The 17983-nt window shown below is 39.2% G+C and overlaps 5 long non-coding RNA genes across 5 annotated transcripts in view; 3 read left to right on the forward strand and 2 right to left on the reverse strand.

Moving 5' to 3' along the window:
- LOC138982639 (uncharacterized) overlaps positions 1-17983 on the forward strand; it is a 186178-nt gene that overhangs the window by 80226 nt on the left and 87969 nt on the right. The window lies entirely within an intron of this gene.
- On the forward strand, positions 6490-8755 carry LOC138982630 (uncharacterized). Its single transcript, XR_011460906.1, has 3 exons — positions 6490-6828; positions 7364-7515; positions 8041-8755. It is a non-coding gene; the product is annotated as an uncharacterized lncRNA (long non-coding RNA).
- Positions 9168-11527, reverse strand: LOC138982627 (uncharacterized). Its single transcript, XR_011460903.1, has 3 exons — positions 11317-11527; positions 10567-10834; positions 9168-9846 (listed from the first exon to the last, which is right to left on the reverse strand). It is a non-coding gene; the product is annotated as an uncharacterized lncRNA (long non-coding RNA).
- LOC138982629 (uncharacterized) lies at positions 11543-14973 on the forward strand. The gene is made up of 2 exons (XR_011460905.1): positions 11543-12856; positions 13295-14973. It is a non-coding gene; the product is annotated as an uncharacterized lncRNA (long non-coding RNA).
- LOC138982628 (uncharacterized) lies at positions 13553-16835 on the reverse strand. The gene is made up of 3 exons (XR_011460904.1): positions 15889-16835; positions 15488-15853; positions 13553-13692 (listed from the first exon to the last, which is right to left on the reverse strand). It is a non-coding gene; the product is annotated as an uncharacterized lncRNA (long non-coding RNA).

Genomic DNA, 17983 nt, shown 5'->3' on the forward strand with positions numbered 1-17983 from the left:
AAAAGAAAGAAAGAAAGAATTGATTGAGTCAGTGTGGATTCAGCACTCTTTTGTTACTTAGTCCTTTCACTGCATTCCATTACTGTTCTCATAACTTGTGATAGTGGAAATATGTGCAATGTGGAATGGTCCTTATTTTTTAGGTGCTGGAGTAGTTCTGTGATGGTAGTAGTTTTGTGCAATGCGACTCTAAGTTCAGGTGCTTGAGTAGATCTGTGATAGTCTGTTAATACTGTTGTTTTAAACTGTCTAACTGGCTAGATCATGATTATATAATTTTATGTGATGATCTGACTATATGATAATAATTACGTGTACTACTTACTTTTAAATGGATTATAAATTTTAGGTATTGTTCTAGTACTCACTAATGTTGTATTGATATTACTGGCACCCCTTTTAAACTGATATGGTTTTTACGTTTACAAGGCGACGATGTGAATTTGTGATGTAGATATGTGGCTGGTTATGTGTGAGAATGTAAATAATTGTGTGTGTGTGTGTGTGTGTGTGTGTGTGTGTGTGTGTGTGTGTGTGTGTGTGTGTGTGTGTGTGTGTGTGTGAGTTGTGTCTGTGTGTGCATGACAGTGTAATGTACGTATGTATGCATGCATGGTGATGTGTGTCTGCATATGTGTCTGGTTGGTTTTTATTTTATTTTTACCGTGCCGTGCCAAGATGAAATCCTTTTGCAAAATTGGTGAATAAATATCTTGTATCTTGTATCTTGTATCTTCCTTTCAGTGCTTGACGCGGCACGGGGTCTTAAACCGCGCTTTTGTCGTGAACGACGTGGTGTTGGATTCGCCTACGGCAGCTTGATCGAAAAGTTTCGCGACCTCAGGGTCGGAAAGGGCGAAAAGAAAAACCCAGCGTGAATACACAGCAACTGTGCGAAGGCAATTTGTGAAATAACATTGATAACGATTCATGCGGAGTATAGGTACTAGGTACGAATTTTGTGACTTGAATAGCCGAAGGCGTTTCATCAAGGCGTCTCGTATTCCATTGACCCGGATGTCGACATTGACTTTGCACTTGTAATGTTTTATTATTTTTTGTATTATTATTATCATTATTATTATTATTATTATTATTATTATTATTATTATTATTATTATTTATTATTATTATTGTTGAATTGTTTCTTGTATTGTTTTTGCTCTCCCTCACCCCTCAACTCCCTTTTCTGTACATAGTCTGATTTCTTTTTGTTTTAGTTCCTTTTATTTGGTGTTGAATGAAATGTGTTTTTATTGTGTTTTTTAATTTTCCATGTACCCTCACGGGGTTTTATTGGAATAAATAAAACTTGAAACTTGAAACTTGGTTGTGTCGCCTTTTGGGTGATAGATACGAGTTATGAGTATCGAAACAAAAAAGACAGGATAAGTTTAAATGAATGTTCATTTTCGAAGGTAAGGCCAAAAAAAAAATAGTCTGTTTACGGTAACCCGACCGACCCTATTTTTTTCGCGCGACCCTAGACTTTTTTTTGGCATTTGGGAAAAAAAAAATCTGGGTTTTTTGCAAAATAACGTAAAAATATGGTTTTTTGGAGAAAAAAAAAAAATCCCGACCTACCGACCCTATTTTTTGGGCCTATGTTACCGTAAACAGACCTTCTTTTTTTTTTGCCTAATGGAGTAAGCTTAAGCCTGATAGTAATTGGGCGAAGTCGACTTGGCGAAGTCTTTTTGACGAAGCTCGCTCCACGAAGCTTTGGCAGTCGCAAAAAGTTTCCAATTGATGTTTCATACAATTCAAGTTGAGTCTCGACAAAGATCACAACGGCTGCGTTGCTTCCCTCATCCATGCATAACACCGCTAATTAGCGCTTGCAATTCAAGGATTATGTCAAGGGACATGGCAGGAATGTTTTGGATTGAAGAGTTTGTTATAAATGAACTCGAAGGAACCAGTAGCTGGTTTCATGGACTCGTGATGGTCACACTGACAGTCGGACCACCGCTTCGACATCCTACTGCTGTTGTCGAAACTTAGGGAGGGCAGCTCTGTAATCGGGTAACTCCCCGTATGAAGAGGCACTGTCAGCCGACTGAAAGTTTGTTCATGAAACCCGATTTCTTCTGAAAACTGCATTTCACTCTTTCAACAGCAGTTGACCGACTGTGCTTCTGGCCTAACAACCACCCCCCCCCCCCAAATCTTGTGAATGGTAACGAGGTACCCGAAGGATGTTCGACCAAAGTCAAGTTTAGAGTCCCACATTTCCCAAACGAGCTCTTTACATCGATGCAAGCCTTGAAGGAGTTAATTGCCCTGAACTGGCATTGTTGTTTGCTGACTGAACCGATGTACATGGCTAAGTCAAAAAATGTTCTTTAAAACTCAACACTGGCTTCCCAAAATGATGGTCTCTTGCTGTGAACATTAGGATAGAGTTTCGTCCTTAGAATTGATGCTGTTTTTGTAATGCCATATCGATGTAAGCCTTGTAGTTTCTTCCCATGAATTACTTCTGCTGTTTTTGAGATTATATATGTTCCGTCGATGCTGTAGTTTCTTCCCATGAAAGACGTCTGCTGTTTTCGAGATGCCATATGATTTCATCGATGAAGGTCTTGTAGTTTCTGCTCCAGAATTATTACAACTGTTTTGGGGATGGTAAATATGTGTTTCCTTTCTAGGTAAGCCTTGGCCTGGAGTTTCTACTACTGTTTTGGGGACGCAAGTGGGTTTTTTTGGTCTGGTTATTTTCTATCTTTATAATGTTGCTGTCTTGTCATTAGTGAGGATCGTCCTGATATGGCTCTGCGTAGTCGGCTGGACGTTAAGCAACAAATAAACAAACAAACAAATTAGTGAGGACACGAATGACATTTTGTCCAAACCGAACGTTTTATATTTTGTGTGTCCTAACTCTTTCACTCCACTTAACATCGCCCATGTATTTTTTGCAGAAAGATGATGGTGAAGTTATTCATGATAATGCTTTGATTGTTAAAGAAGCACAGACTTTTTATGAGGAGTTATATATGCTTCAAGAGAAGCCGAACTGGTAAATCAAGAGATTGATGAAAACCTGGCTCATCCTGTATTAACAGATGCTGAGAGTAAACAATTGGAAGGTAGACTTACTCAATGTGAGCTACTCAAAGCTGTGAAAAAATTAAACAACGACAAAAGCCCAGGATCAGATGGGTACACTGCGGAATTCTTCAAGTTTTTCTATTCCGACTTTGGAAAGTTTATGTTACGGTCTATAAATTGTGGATTTGAGAAAGGAGAAATGTCGGTGACTCAGAGACAGGGCGTTATAGTATGTATTCCACAGGAAGGAAAAAATAAAACACTGTTGAAAAATTGGAGACCAATTACTCTGTTAAATACGGTTTATAAGATTGCATCAACGTGCATTGCAGAACGGTTTAAACGTGTTTTGCCAAATTTGATTCATGATGACCAAAAAGGCTTCTTGAAAGGAAGATATATTGGTGAAAACGTCAGATTAATATATGATACCCTGTTCTACTCAAATAAACATAATATACCTGGCTTACTTTTGATGGTCGACTTTGAAAAGGCTTTCGACGGTGTTGCCAGGTCATTTATTGGAAAATCTTTAAGCAAATTCAACTTTGGAAATGACATGAAACGATGGATTTGTACTTTTTATTGCAAAATTAAGTCCTGTGTTTCTGTTAATGGTCGGTATTCAGCATGGTTTAATGTAGGTCGAGGCACCCGGCAAGGGGATCCGCTGTCACCTTATTTATTTTTGATCTGTGCCGAAATATTGTCTCTTATGGTACGCCAGAACAAAAAGATTTGTGGTATGAATATTCTTGGCGAAAATATTTTCTTGATGGTACAGAGCAATCATTTTGCGAAAGTATAAAACTGTTACAACATTTTGCATCACTATCAGGTCTGAGAATGAATTATGATAAAACAATTGTAGTTTGGTTAGGACCTTTAAAGTTTTGCAAAAGAAGATTTTTGCCTGATATGAATTTTACCTGGAACCCGGCGGATAACTTTAAAGCACTTGGTGTTATTTTTCCAGTAAATGTATCCGAGGTTGTTTTTCTTAACTATAGAAATAAGTTAAAGGAAATTCAAAAACTTCTGAATTCATGGACCAGAAGGAACCTGACACCTTTTGGTAAAATAACAGTACTAAAAACCTTGGCTATTTCCAAATTGACACATTTGTTTACGAATTTACCTGATCCAGACGAACAGTTTATGATGGAGTTAAATAATTTTTTTTTCAAATTTCTTTGGGATGGAAAAAGAGATAAAATTAAAAGAACTACGGTCACCCAATCCTATGAAGATGGAGGATTAAAGATGGTTGACGTGAAATGTTTTCTGTCATCTCTAAAAATTGTTTGGTTAAAAAGAGTTGTTGGTCTTACGGGATTAATATCAAGAATATTGTTTAAGGTAGTTCACTGGACCCGTTAAATATAATTTGGTTTCTCCCAAAAGTTGGTTATTTTTTAAGTTCGATCTGTCTGCTATGCATTCAGCATAAAAAAAATATAGGGTAGTGGGTTCGTTTCGGAGCTATGAGTCTCGGAAGACAGTGCCCGTTTTGAATTTTGGACCGAAAAATCGAAAAATGGGTATGTTTTGAAAACGGCCAATTACACAAACATCTGCATAGGAATAGTCATTTAAAAAATATCACCCAAAGCAGCAATGGGCAGGTAACGAAGTGCACTGGTAAACAAAAATGTTGCGCATACTCAAACTTTGTGACGTCACGTCTTTTGCCAGAGTTTATTTTAAATTTGTTCCTCATGTTGAGGTATTTTATTGCTGGTAGCCTGGAAATAAATTACGATTTGATGAGATGGGTTGTAAACGCAAGAGCGATCAAAACGGCATTAAAAAAAACAAAAAAAACGACAGGTTGGTAGTGTTTTTAGGGGGGGTTCACTCCCTTGATTAACCCCACCCTTTGCACTATTACTGTCCAGTGTGCCTTAGAAAAATATGTGTCACGATAATGTAAAGGGCTGTTGTCCGATCATTTGTCTCAGATATATGAGCCAACTAAATTATGTTTTTAAAAACCACTGTTACATATGACCTCTGTTGAAAGTCAAAGGTCACCGCAACTTTGAAAGGCCACAAGTCCGATTCAAATGTAATAAAAACGCCAATCAAAAGGTGGAGGTCACTTGTTTGATACAAGTGTAATAATAAAAATTAATAATCAAGGCTTGGTTTATAATTTTGCTTAATAGTGCGTACTGTTATTTGTTACGGTTTGAAGGCTGGGACTTTTTGAGGGTGGAATGAAAGCAATTGTTCGCGTTATGGGCCCCTTATGCCTCGAAGGACTTCAATTATTGTATTATCTGCTGCCAGCGTACAGTAGAAAGAGGGCTGCATACACAAGACACTTGTTCTTAATACTACTGGCTGTTATTCTAGTTCAAACACCGGTTTTAACATGTGGTATTCTGATGCAATCACGCTGTGAGCATCACGGGTTGGGAGACACTCTCTTACCTGCTACCGGAGCTTCAATGTTAGCTTTGGTGATTAGGCAAAAAAAAAATAGGTCTGTTTACGGTAACCCGACCGACCCTATTTTTTTTTGCGCGACCCTAGACTTTTTTTTTGGCATTTGGGGGAAAAAAAAAGAAAAAAAAATCTTGGTTTTTTTGCAAAATAACGTAAAAATATGGTTTTTTTGAGAAAAAAAAAACAACAAAAAATCCCGACCTACCGACCCTATTTTTTTGGCCTATGTTACCGTAAACAGACCTTCTTTTTTTTTTTGGCCTTATTACGATGTCACTGGCAAAGAGAACGGCTTTGTACCGATTTCATTAGATGCCCACGTGTTTTTGACCTCGTGGTTGGTAGGCGTGTCGCATTGTTTTTATTTCTGGCGGTGTCGTCATTTTCTGACGTCATTTGTTCTGGGCCGCGTCATCACACTTCCGCTGCCTGAAAAATGTGACGTTTGTTCTATTTACGTCGTTCGAATGTTCGACGTGTTCTTCTTCTTCTTCTTCTTTTTCTTCTGCGTTCCCTGTTCGATGTGTTCGAATTCCCAGCCTGCCAGGAAAAAATGGCGACACAACTCAGTGGCTTCCCTTTGTGTATGAAGAGTAATATCCCTGTCTCCATTTGACCTGCCTTAAAGGAAAAGTCCAAGGTTTAGGGTCACTTTTGATACGTTGACCCTCTTAATTCATCAACCACAAATGCGTGTGTAAAAATGAACACAGAAATCCAAAAAGTATACTTTGACTCGTTTTTGGTTGTTCTGAATCGTTCCATCGCGCGCGCAGTCTTGGCTCATGACCTTGTGCACATACGTGTGCTACGTCACGAGCCTTGAACAACAAATATGGCCGGCTCAAGCAGTGAGGAAGACAAGTGGAATACGGACCTGTTTTCAGCCAGCCTGAGGTTTTAGCGTGCCCGTTTGAGCCTTTTCGTCGTCAAAATGCTGGCGAGGCCACAAGGAACTGCTTGAAACAGAGCCAGCATAAGCGGCAATACACCACTAAACAGTTCCGACGTTTACATGGAACAAAGAAGGAAAATCACGTGACCGCACAGACGCCTCTCATTGGCTGCGTCATTTTTTCGAGGAAACAAATCGTCTGCAACACAGCTTTGCGTATGTTCTGCGACTGACGAGTCGGACACTTGTGTTTATTTTGTTGTTTTGTCGATGTAAATTCAGCGATTATCGATTTTAACAATGGCATGTCACTGCCCGATGATTGATTGTGACAACGGAAGCTACCGTCTTCAAAATGGAAAGCTAAACTTTGCAAAATTCACCAGGTTCCACACGAGTCTGTGCTGTTCATGCCAACCACCGTTCAGGTAAGCGCAACACTGTAACAGTTCTTGATCAACTTATTTTATTGCCTGACATTCATGCGATTTATTGTTTTTTTCTGCAAATTCCATAGCATGATTACAAAACCGTTTAGCTAGACCTGCATTTATACAGCTTTGATCTCCCCTCTGTGTTTGATCCTGAGTACTACCAGTAACTAGCTAGTAACTAGGCTGATCCCACCATGCATGCCAAAGTTGCTAAGGTTACTACGAAAACGACCACAGAAGGATGAACAGGCCTAACTGGCCTCAAACATCTAACAAGTACAAGTACAAGTACAAGTACAAGAACGTTACAAAAGCTGCACACCGGCACTGCATGAAATACTTGTTTGAATCTGCCGTGCATGAGATAAAAAAATGTGGCTCACTTTCTGTGTCAGTGTGTTTCCGTTTCTTGTTTTTTTTGTTTTACTTCATGTTGTTAGAGCATGGCTGTGATAAAAAAAGCAATACAAAATTGCTTTGTAGAGCCATAAATTGTTAAATCTGATATGCATCTGTCTGTTTTCAACAGCTTGCATCCGCATCCAACACACAAGAAGAACCCAGCACAAGCTTTTTTTTTCACCTGCAAGGGTTTGTTCTCAACACTTTCTTGATGGCACACCAACTGCAGAGAACTCTTTCCCAACACAAAACTTGGGATACCCTGGATTTCAACACAGAGTAAGTTTTTTTTTTTAAATAACTTTCTTGTTATATTTTGTGTGTGTACGCAGTAAAGAAGATGGGAAGGTGTTGAATGTATTTGTTCACACATGCTGTTCCTAGTATCACTATGCTGTGTCTGTGCCTTACAGCTTGAGTGATTTAATTGACTTTTCGTCTGTTCGTGTGTTTTGAAATCTGAACAAGAATGAATATCAATCAATATCAATATATGAGGCTTATGAATGTGGGAAGCCAAGCTAAGTTTTATGTGGGTGGTTTGTTTCCAGAGTGCGATTTGATCAACATTAGGCGGAGAGCTCTCCATAGAAGCCAAAGGAACAAAAACAAGTGTACCGGGGAATTCACAGGGGGAGTTCTGTATTGCACTGAAAATGACTACAGTGGGTCCAAATGACCACCTTTATAAGTTGAAGTTGGGGGCATTGAACCCAAACGGACAACATATGTGGAGAACCCTGCATGAAGATGTAATACTACCATAAATACTGACAGAATGAACCCTGTTTGGCAATGTTTCAGACTGCAAGAGTGCTGATAGACATACCCCGACCAGAGCACCGGCTAGGCAGAAGAAAATGGGCAATGCGAGATCTGGAATTCCAGTTTGAGACGTGCCAGGCCCAAGGATCATCAAGGGAGAGGAATGGTGCAGCTAGTTGATTGCCAGAAAAGTGTGACTCTAGCCCTGAACAAGACCCATTCACAACAGAAACATTTCTGGGTGCTCTTGTTTTTGCTTATTTGTTGATAGTTTTTTTTTTTGTATAAGCAGATGCCAACTTAATGCACATCCGTTATGCACAATCTTATTGCAATGATTAAGCTGACTAAGGAGAACAATAGACTGATGTTCAAACTAAAGATTGCAAACATGGCTAAGAAAAAGAACGCAGACAGGAAAAATCCATGGTTATTCAGAAATCTGATTTCTCGCAGAACATATCATATTGCACTGGTATAGCCACGACCAGTCTCTTACAATTAATTCATGGTTTTAGTGTCACCCTTTGCAACAAGAAGATGGCAGGAAAAAGTCAAAAATTCTAAAAAGACAAGAATTTTTAGCGATCAACCAATGAGTATTGACCCTAAACGTTATAGTATAGATGAGATGTTGTTTATGCAACAGAGACGAGGATTAGACCTTCAGGATCTAGCCTATCGGTTTCGCTAATATAGGTAGAATAAAGTACATCTACATGTCACCAGAGTGGCCAAGAGCAACCTTAAACAATTTACTGGTTTGTTTTCATTTGTTTGAATGTTTCTCTCTTCTTCCTGCGCACAGTCTTCTCTCCATAATTTTCATGTCCCCTGTGCATACCATAACATATTCTGAGGAAAAATGTTTGTTTGGCTCACTTTCTGTGTGTGTCTATTGATGTTTGTATGATGCAATGAGTGTGTCAGAACAAAATCTGAGTTCTCGTACTTTGAAAGGGAGAATGAGAGACAAGACAAAGCATTACAGCACAAAGTCAAACATATCAGCACTTGCAAACAAAATGCACACAATACAGTCAGCTCAAAAAACTTTACTTATGTTGATAAACGTTATCACTAGCAGCAGATCAAATCTGATGACTTCATCCACTTGGCAATGAACATATTGGGAAGAAAGATATCTAGTTTTATATATTTATATATATATATATATATATACCAAAAACACAAATGTAGTACAGTAAAAGTCATATCTATAATGGTGTACACAGGAGCCTTCCTTTTCAGAACTCCAAACAATAATCTGATAAAAAAAAATCCACTACAGAAAAAGAGGGAGTCTTAAAATGTAGGAAAATTTACATAGGTTTTGACAAGACAAACATTCATATTTTAGATGCGACCCACCCTACTACCTTTCAGGCTGAAAACTTACAAGCAGCTGTTCAACAATGTTGCTCTGCCCATTACATGTGTAACGAGTAGAGCTTAATGCCTGGATCTGGCAAAGCTTTTACATGAGTTGACAAATTGTTGAAATTATTAGAGTCGTCAGGATTGTTTATTTACTTTGTGGAAGGGTTGCTCTCCTTGTTTATCTGTGTGGTTTCATAGTTAAGAGGAAAAAGCTGTTTTGTTAATACCGCTTTCCCTACTTCTACTAGTTCCTCCTCCTAAGTGCATCCTGTTGCTGCCTGTATCAAAACGGGCAATTGGATTACTTTGGGAACAGGAGGTTGTGATGGCTGGCTCTGGGTAACAGGTGGTTGTGATGGCTGACTCTTGGAGACAGGTAGAAGTCTCTTTCTGGTTTTGACAAAGATGCAATCAGGGGCTTCCTCCTCCAAAATGACTTGCAGCCTGTTGCATATGGTCAAAACACTGCCAAAAGGGAGAAAAAAAGAAAATAATCAATATGAGAAAGAGAAAGGAGACAACAACTTTTACTAAAGCATCATTTAGGACAATTTACCAAGTTGTACATAACAAATTGCTCACAAATTTGAGTGCAACTTGCATGAAGAGCATTGCAAAATTAAGACAGTTGCAGGGATGGCCAGATCTCAAAATCTTAACTTGCCAGACAGGTGAGTCATTTCAAGAAAGTCCAGTCCACCAAAAAGAATTGCTTGCCGGGTACAAACCACAGTTGCTATAACTGCATTGTTTATATAACGTTTTGAAACTAGAGTATACAACCAGAAGTGTTGCATTTGACGAGAATTTTCACTAGCCAACCAGGCGAGTTGCCAAGCGGTTTTAACTAGCACAACGGATTTTTTGTACTCGCCCCTGGCCATTAGTCAGATGATTTGATCATCCCTGAATTTAGAAAGTCGGTTCAGTCATTGCTGATTAACTGTATCACTATCAGTATCACTGCACTTTTCAAAAATTATATGTATATGACAGCGACAGGCATAATTTTAGTGTGTATTAATAGTAGTATGCTGGTTTTTCAGATTTTGACACATTCCCTGTTCACTGAAACCAAAATGTTGTTAGGCTGCACTGCCATCTTGCAATTCAACTTGAACCATTCTCTTTTTCAAAAGTAAAGTGCAAATATGACTTATTTAAAAAAGTAGAGAGGTTTCCTACCTGTAAGCCTTTCCTCCTTAAAACTCGTTGACGAGGCGATGCATGAGGTCGAGCTCACACTCACAGGCAGCCGGCGATGAAGACGCTTGGCCACAGGAATCGCCCATCTTGCTGCCTTTCAATCCAGTTGTGATGATGAATGGATCAGGATAAAGCACCCCTTTCACATACAACTTCTGCTTGTACTCCCGAAGAAGCACCCTCTCTGCATTTTCTGCTTCACGGTCGACAGGAATCCCATCTCCCAAGTTCCAAAGCAGGAAAAGCTCTAAAACAAAAAGGCCTTGAGATCAAATCACAGTTTTTCGCACCTGTGGAAGGCATTCTTTTTCCCCCTCATCACCATTTTGTATGTAAACGTACAAAATACTCACTAACTCAGCCTGAGGTAAGCTTAGCAGCTATACAAACTGGCAGTGGCAACTTAGTATGCATGTTTGTTGTTTCTTATCTTACCCACACGTCAGATTGAAAATGGAAAACTTTTGCATACACTATCGCAACATGTAGCCTATGCATCACGAATCGGAATATAGTTATACTTCATAATAAGTTAGATTCCGTGGACAGATCAACGGCACTTATTCAAGTTTTTGACTTTAATCAACTGAAAAGTTAAGCGTATCTGAAGAGAGAGCACTTACTAAGTTACTGTTAGTGTTACAACTTACAGGGCGGAAAACCGGTCTTGGGAATGAACAACACATCGCATCATTGCAAAGAGTAAATAACGAAAGAAATAAAACTTACCTAGCTACAAGTTCCTCGTGTGCACCTTCCACACTCGTTTTCCGTACACACGACAAGGTTTTCGATGCTTCAGTGCTCCACAGTCGCACCTTCTGGATGGAAATCTCGCTCAAATCGCACATGTTTCAAGTTGCTGAGAAGCTAGCACGACGCGTTGTTTACTCGAAAAAATGCTACGCATGCGCACTGTCGCAATGGCCGCGGAACTGTTTAGTGGTGTATACGAAATGGTATGTGATTCTCTTTGTTGTGATGTTGAAACACTAGTCCGTAGTCGCTACCTCGTGCATGCTAGATCGAAGTCAGGTGTGTTTTTCACAGATCAGTTGATGTGCTTCCACAGATCTGTAAGCATGTAAAGATTATGGATTTATGCTATTATTTCAGGCATCTGGTGTTGTTTATTTTCCTATCTTTAATCAAGGATTTCGTCCTTGAACTGCCCAGTTTAGAATAAATGCTTCCACAGTGATGTTCACACGCGACTATCCTTATTTTCTCTTTCTGAGTAATTCTTCAGTCACACAACGAAACATGTAGACATCAAGTTAACATTGCGCAAAGCCTGTTTCTTGCGGACAAAACTGCAATTATCCAGGTATTTTTATTTGCGACAGTAAGACACTACATGACATCGACACCACTAAACAGTGAAACTTTTTTGAAATGGCGGTGGGCTGCTTTCATGTGCTAATACTAGATCTAATAGTGATCCTGACATTTTTCTTGCGAAACCGTCAAAGGGAAGTAATACATGAATTTAGTTTTTTTAAACGAGCACACGTGATTTCCGATCTCAAACTAGATCTGAAATCATAAGATTTTCTGAGCAGTGGCGAAACGCTGATGGCGTGATATCGCAAGCCGTTTTGGAAGCAAATAAGCACTGTCAGTGTCAGACATATGCTGAAACACGATTACAGCAGTTCAAACTTTTTGATTATTGATTTTTAGGAGTACGCAATATCGGACAGTCACACTACAAAAAGACAATGCGTTAGTGCATAGTTCGGTATTCTCAAACGTCACGAACACTGAACAGACAGTACGTTGCTACTATATATTTTACTGTATTAACAAAACCTCACAGTCCCATTAAAAATGTGTGGTGTGTGCCGAAAAGCAACCATATGAGATTCAGTCAGTGGGACCCTGAATCTACCTGGGGTTAAATCGGGTTATTGACTCTCATTGCATGAATTTTTAAACTGAATATATACATGTACTACTACTGTTCGTGTTGTTTTTGTGATCCACTGCAATTTATGTGTATACCTTAGAATCTCAAGGTAATTTTTGAACGGGGCATACAGATGATGCATTTTGCCATGATCACAGAGTGATACGTGTATTTTGCTTATCAGGTGTCAGTGCAGAAACTCCAAGAGGCAACGAAATTCAAATATCTGGAAAACCTGGATGAGGAGATAGACAGCCTAACAGCACATCCTCCTGTGTTTGCTCGGACATATACTACCTTTCAAACTGCATACTATGCGTACACACAGGAATATGGACGACTCAACATTGATCAAAATGGGTAAGTAGCACAACACAAACAGATGATTTCCACTATGATAGATTTATTTATCTGAAACTGAAAGTAAAATTGACAACAGAGTGTACAATTTGTTTTCAAATACGAAAATATCACATTGGGTTAAAAAAAAAACCCACACCATCATATATCATTAAAACTATTCTTTATTTCTAAACACATACATATCAGCATAGTTTATTCATGTAAACATCCTCATTTCGGTTCCCAGTCTATCTGAAATCAAGGTAAGATATGCCAAAAAAATAGCGATCACACAGTGCTTCAGCATGAATTTGAAAACCTGCTCTACGTCACATAGACACAGCGTGTCTTATGATTCTACCCACCCTCTCCAAACAAACACGTACACGTTTTCTCTGGTACGAATGTCTTAAAAGCTCAAACTAAGCTGCTGTTTTATTCTGTCTTGCTTTGCAGGAAATACAGGCACGTCGCTTACCCATAACAGGCAGCTGGTGCGCTAGCGAGTGGGGTTTCTAGGCAGAAGCATCAGAGTACCATTACCAACCTGTGCAGTCAAAACAATCAGAAATACTTTCCCAAACGGATGAAGAGTGGGGTTCAAACTCCCTGAGCTACAGAAGGCTGAAATATACTTTTACAAATCGTGTGACTGTGTTGAACTAGTATCTTTGGTTGAACAGATTCCTGCGTTGTTTGAAGATACTGAGTTGTCACGTGGTCCGGTACATGGTTCACATTCTGCAACATTTTGTTCCAGACTTTTTCCACTGTTGGTGTACTCCAGCATCAGGTAGTCAGTCCATGAGCCGGTCAGCATAGCTTGTGTCCAGTATTTTCCGTTTGCCTGTTGCCTGAAACATGGTTTTGGGGAAGTAACTAACGATCTCTGCACACATTTTAACATGTGAATAAGAACAGAAAAGTTTGTCAAAAGTATACATAGTTTAATTTGCATTTACTTCAAGACCAGACTTTCTTCTCGTTCATTATTTCTTCATAAAGATTCTGGAAATTAACAAAATGTTTCCCCCTATCAAGGCCTCCTAACTTTTTTTTTAAATGCAGGTCGGTTTTTTGTCATCTGTGCATTACTACCTCTTGCCACCCGTGCGGTCATTGCCACCAGGTATCTCAACAATCAAACCGTCTATACAGGCATAAAGGCACGTCCTTTTCCAAAACAGGATTGCTCACTACACAGATCTGCGAAGACTTTTACATGGAGAAAAAAATCTCTTGACTTGAACATATACCAGGAATAAACATCCTGACTGGTTTTTGGAGCTGGATTTTTTAGGGAATGTTTTACACGTGTGGCGTTTAAGAAATTAATTCGTAAAATTCTACATTCGCAAAGAGAGTACTCATACTGTTACAGAGTGTTGAGTTCTGGTATTTTTCAAAACGGAAGGATGGCCACATCCCATGTAAAAGCCTGGTAAGATTTGAGATTTTGAACCCAATCGTTTACACGGGAAGGGCTGTCGAAGGGCTGTCCTATTAAGAGGAGGCATCCATGCCTGGATGAGAAATACACTGATAACACAGAAAAAGCACGAGTTTAACCTGCATATTCACAAAACTGGTTCAGAGGTCCGGCAAAGGGAACACATGTTAGTTATTTTAAGAGAACATCACGAAGACCGAATTATTAAATTAAAGCCTTTCTGCAAGAATGTACATCTTCTATGAATTATATTCTAAAACGCCACATGTGTGATTCATTCCACACACAAAATCCAGCTCCAAGAAGCAGTGAGGGTGTTGATTATTGGTATGTGTTCAAGTCGACAGATGATTTTACCTGTGTAAACTGAGCCTTGGCAGATCTGATATAGTGAGCAAAGACCTGCATTTTTTTTAAACGTGTTTAGAGGCCTTGAAATGGTTAAACATTTTGTTTATTTCAAGTAGTCTTTATGAAGAAAAAATTAACAATAAGGAAGGCACATGGGTTGAAATGCAAATTAGATTCCTTTTGACGAACTGTTTATGTTCTTCTTCATGTGTTACATTATGCGTACGTAGATCGCAAGATATTTTCGAAAAAATTCATAGATAAGCCAATCTGCAAACGGACAAAAATTCACAATATAAATTTATGAAGCCAATAAATTTGACTCAAGAACAAAGCTTATGTGTTTGAGGTGATGTGCATGGGTATGAATGTTGAATGAGTCTGTCAAAGATACCCTCCATGTCGCCCCACAGTGGAACCTTCCATTAAAATTATACCACCTTAAATTACCTTGCTCTTTCAAATGTACTGCTTAAACTTCTTGCAACTCTTGCTGTCTACCATAAAGACCATCAGGTCAACAACATACTCGTGAATGTTTTGTTTTGGTCTATAATTAAACATTTCAGAAAATACCCTTTTTTATATTTTTTATTCGGAAGCATACTGACTTTATTTGAAACTACTTCGACAGATATAATTTTGCAGGTTGACGGGAGGTGAGTTACGAAAGAAATTCAATCCATATGTCGCTCAGCACAGAAAGCATAAACGATTAACATGAGTAGAAATGAACTTGTACTTGTTTTCATAATGTATTATTTGGATGGTATCTGTCAAAGACACTTTCTCGTTTTTTGCAAAGCTAGAATAAGGCACTAATTTTCAAAACAAAACAAAAATCTTACGATGAATGGCACGTTGGTTTTCTCCTGTGGTGATTCTGGACGGTAGGAACAGGACTGGTCAACAGTTGCGTTGTGATCACGGAGAACCGGGAAATCTGGAATGGTCACGGTGTCAGTGTCTAGTGACCTGTTCTGACCAGTGGCCGTGAGTGATGATGAAAGGTCTGGAAGTAAAAGAAGAGAGAAAATGAGTGTGAGTATAAATCAATTCGAAAGTATGCTTCTGATCTATACAGTACATTGAACATTTAGACACCCTCTGGAAGTCGTCTGGATGTGTATCCATGTTGTAGCAATTAGACTGGTTTTGCGTCTCTCAGTCAATGCAGAAAGATTAATTCCCTGCACAATTCGTAATCTCAAGTTCTTGTCTCTAGCATGCAGGTGTCTGTTTATCTTACCGGTTGCACATCCACCAAAAGTTTAGATCTGGTAAAAATAGCATTAAGCCATGATTCCAGCAAACGCTGCCAATTTCATGAATTGATATCAGGGGATAGTTTGCGACTGAATAGAATAGATAACGTGACACACGCATTGTCTTACGTGTCCACAACCCTGACTACTTTTTATATTTAGTCAAGTTTTGACTAAATATTTTAACATCGAGGGGGAATCGAAACGAGGGTCGTGGTGTATGTGCGTGTGTGCGTGCGTGTGTGTGTGTGTGTGTGTAGAGCGATTCAGACTAAACTACTGGACCGATCTTTATGAAATTTGACATGAGAGTTCCTGGGTATGAAATCCCCGAACGTTTTTTTCCTTTTTTTTATAAATGTCTTTGATGACGTCATATCCGGCTTTTCGTGAAAGTTGAGGCGGCACTGTCAGGCCCTCATTTTTCAACCAAATTGGTTCAAATTTTGGTCAAGTAATCTTCGACGAAGCCCGGACTTCGGTATTGCATTTCAGCGTGGTGGCGTAAAAATTAATTAATGACTTTGGTCATTAAAAATCGGAAAATCGTAAAAAAAAATAAAAATTTATAAAACGATCCAAATTTACGTTTATCTTATTCTCCATCATTTGCTGATTCCAAAAACATATAAATATATTATATTCGGATTAAAAACAAGCTCTGAAAATTAAATATATAAAAATTATTATCAAAATTAAATTGTCCAAATCAATTTAAAAACACTTTCATCTTATTCCTTGTCGGTTCCTGATTCCAAACACATATAGATATGATATGTTTGGATTAAAAACACGCTCAGAAAGTTAAAACAAAGAGAGGTACAGAAAAGCGTGCTATCCTTCTTAGCGCAACTACTACCCCGCTCTTCTTGTCAATTTCACTGCCTTTGCCATGAGCGGTGGCCTGACGATGCTACGAGTAAAATGGCATTGCGTTTCATTCTGTGAGTTCGACAGCTACTTGACTAAATATTGTATTTTCGCCTTACGCGACTTGTTACTCTTGCTCTTAGCTCAGCTCAGACCGTTCTGTAACTTTGTAGATCTAGCCTGTGGCGCATCTGTACTCCAGCGAATATCAGCTGGACCCAGACACACTGTTCTGCACCAATTCGTATTCGCTGCGCAGCAAAACAATGTTTACGTGTATGTGTTCTGCGCGAACTTAGAATCCGGTTTCATTCTAGAATGGACCGGGTCCAGGTTGGAATTCTAACCCTGCGCAAGTACAGGGGTGCCATTCTAGAATGAAACCCTTGAATAAAGGGGGCCGTAATGTTTGTAGGTAAGACAGAGTTGTCTTCCCTTGAATTATCTCCACCTGCACCTTCCCTTTGATAAAATGGGGCTGATTTGTCTACCCCTGAAAAAATCCTTTGGCGATCTTGCGATGTCATGTCATGTCAAGAAAGTTGACACTCCTGAGTACGCAATAAACAAAGGCAGACCATAGCAAGGGGGACTACCAGGGCAGTAATGTTTGCAGGGCAGTTGTTTTTGTGATGAGAGCCGGTTGCGGCCGCTTGCAATGTCAGCGCTGTCTCCCTCTCGGAAATGTCCGGTTTTTTGACAATTTTTTTGACAGACAGACAGACAGACGGTCAGACCGACTAACCGACAGACAGACCAACAGAAGGACAGAGTGAGTTATAGAGCTGTTGTCACCGGTTTAAAAAAAAAGTTGACATTATATCTTCACAATTCAGAAGACCAACTTCATGTATATGAATAAGATTAAAAGTTACAAGCGAGATCGGCAAAACACTGTCAGTCCGGAAATTTCCGTTCGTAGCGATCAGTGCTGAGTGTCTCTCAAAATCGTAATCACTTTCAGAACATCACAATCCCAATTCACGATGTCTTTGAGTAAAGTGTAAAAAACCCGAGAAAAAAAACCCAACCAAACACACAAAAAACAAAAACAAACAGAAAATCCACATTTGTGGCTTTGGCTGTGTGATAGTCTAACTGAAATGACTATTCCAACTTGGACCCAAATTCCAACCTTGCGCACGGCCGATTCTAGAATGGACCAGCAACAAGGGTTTCATTCTAGAATGGCACCCCTGTACTTGCGCA

This window comes from Littorina saxatilis, linkage group LG12 (assembly GCF_037325665.1).
Source record: "Littorina saxatilis isolate snail1 linkage group LG12, US_GU_Lsax_2.0, whole genome shotgun sequence".
Taxonomy (NCBI): Eukaryota; Metazoa; Mollusca; class Gastropoda; order Littorinimorpha; family Littorinidae; genus Littorina; species Littorina saxatilis.